At 28.8% G+C, this 2,534-nt stretch overlaps 1 long non-coding RNA gene across 1 annotated transcript in view; it reads right to left on the reverse strand.

Annotated features, from left to right (window-relative positions):
* Nucleotides 1–910: 910 nt before the first annotated feature.
* LOC106473598 overlaps nucleotides 911–2,534 on the reverse strand; it is a 5,929-nt gene continuing 4,305 nt past the window's right edge. The window contains exons 2-3 of the long non-coding RNA XR_001291688.2: nucleotides 1,862–1,940; nucleotides 911–1,035 (exon numbers count right to left, since the gene is read on the reverse strand). This is a non-coding gene — a long non-coding RNA (uncharacterized LOC106473598). The remainder of the gene's footprint in view (nucleotides 1,036–1,861; nucleotides 1,941–2,534) is intronic.

A 2,534-nucleotide genomic window follows, 5' to 3' on the forward strand; every position in this document is an offset into this window, starting at 1 on the left:
TGTGTACTTGTATGTGTTAAGTAGTAATAAATTTACTAATAAATGTGAATTAAAAAACCTTTTCAGTCAACTGAATAGTTTGCCTTCACAGACTTCCTAGCTTACCACACTCACTAACCCTAAATATCTTTACTTGATGTGTTCTAATATAAGAATACTCCCCAAGTTTTCAGTTATACATAACAAAAAATTTACCATAAATGACAAGAAACTATAAAAAAATCTCAGATTTGTGGCTTGGTCCTAAGTTTTGTAAACTTTGAATAAAACCCCTTTGTTCTCTACTACAACAACGTCTAGTCACTTTCTCAGAAACTGTACATTACAGCTTACCTTAGTGTATTTACTTTATAATGGCATAGAGAGACAAGAATCTTTTCTATTTATTTTTGAGGTTAAGATTTATTAGTTTCTCTCCAGCCCACTTACCATGTCATCACAAAAACATTTTAACACGGGATAATTGAAACAATTAAGAGAGAGAAGTCATGTGAGAAATAAAAACTTGGAAAAGTGTATTTCTAAGAGATGCTAGGGTCTTAATAAATATAAATCTATACTTTGGGATGTGCAGACAAATTCTAAAAAAAAGTTGTAAGTGCATTGGAGACACAAGGATCAAACAAAACACTTTTTAATTTTCTTCACAAATTTCACAAAATAAAGTTTGGAAGGTTACCATATATCACTTCTTTGATATCCTTAAGTATAGAAATTGTTGAAATATGAGTTAGAATCACTATTTTTACTTAAACTTGGAAATTTGATAAGCAAATAGGACCTCAAACCCTGAGAGCTGCCCCGTGGTCTTTATAGGGCTCAACAGAAGATAACTTTGTTATTACAAGATATATCTGTTACCACAAGCTTGTAACCACTTCATCTGTATAACTGACATAAATATACCGTACCTACAGCGACATTCCTTCTTCGAATCGATATAGCTGATTTCTTCACATTGTCAACATTGTCATGAAGTTTTTCCACATTAACTTCTTTCTTGGCAGAGTTTAATTTTTCAACTCTTTTGTTTGTCTGTTTCATTCATAAATTGAAATTTTTGTAATAAACATTCTTTGAAAATTATCATCCAAATAATTAAGATACAAGTATTGATATGTATTCAAATATATCATTTCCTTACAACAATCATTCTATGGACAACTCAAGCTCAAGATGTTTAAGAAAATAACCCATATTAAAACACTTTATAAGCAAATACTTGTAAGAAATAGTCAGATTCAAATGTTAGAATTTCAATTTGTACAGCACAATCTAGAGTTACATTAGAACATTACAGCCAGAAATATGTAAGAAATGTTCTAGGATTAACCACATTCAAATATTAGAACAAGATAGCTATAAGAAAAAGTAGAAGAAAACAAAATATTATATCAAGAAATTTATAAGAAACTAGTGTTGGTCTACATTCAAATATTAGAACAACATATCTATAAGAAACATTCAAATATTAGAGCCAGAAACTCATAAAAAAATTGTGTAGTACCAGAATAAAATCTTACAAAACAGTAAAATTACACTAAAATATTAGAACAAGAAAATCTATAGGAAAGATTAAAATATTAGAACAAGAAAATCTATAGGAAAGATTAAAATATTAGAACAAGATATCTATAGGAAAGATTAAAATATTAGAACAAGAAAATCTATAGGAAAGATTAAAATATTAGAACAAGAAAATCTATAGGAAAGATTAAAATATTAGAACAAGAAAATCTAGAAACAAACACCATACTAAAAGATATTGGCTCTGAGAATTTAATAATGTGTTAATTTCATCTAAACTTCACAACTCAGGCAAGAAACCACACTTATGTTACATAAATCACCTTCCACCTACCTTTCGGGGTCTTGCCATATTTTGTAAGGTGGCTTGTCTACTAAAAGAATCACACTGTTGCAAGCTGTTTTCTCGTTCTCTGGGAAGAATGAAGAATCTTTATGAAACTACATGAATTAATCACCTCGGAAGAATAACGTGTACTCCTAACCTTTTACTGTAATTACTCTAGATTTTAAAACTACTAGTTTCTAAAGCTTTTTAGATCTTATGAAAAGGCTCCGAACAATTTCCCTTAACAAAAGAAAATGGTTTTGGAATTCTACCAATTACCAATTTTTGTTTTTAGATTATGAATATTATAATAATGAACACCATACATTACCCATATAATACACTATTCAAACTAATAATAAGCTTAGACTGGTATACAGTTTAGTTACAGTATCGTATAAGTTGATAGACGTAAAAATAAATAAAATTATCCTTACAATTTAATATATTTTTTAAACCAAGTAATTTTCTGTTGGTAATTCAATGCACTCTGGTCAAAAGATGAATATCCTACTGAACACAATACTCAAATTCAAATCTATGTTTTTAGTCACTTGATACAAACCTCAAATTTCTATATGATAGCCCATTTAGTACAACATCTAAAGTCTTTAGTCATATGACTTTAAAACTACAAACTTCTGTGTATCTTGAGCACAATAACATCTAACATCCTTAG

Source organism: Limulus polyphemus, unplaced genomic scaffold, assembly GCF_000517525.1.
Source record: "Limulus polyphemus unplaced genomic scaffold, Limulus_polyphemus-2.1.2 Scaffold6310, whole genome shotgun sequence".
Lineage (NCBI taxonomy): Eukaryota > Metazoa > Arthropoda > Merostomata > Xiphosura > Limulidae > Limulus > Limulus polyphemus.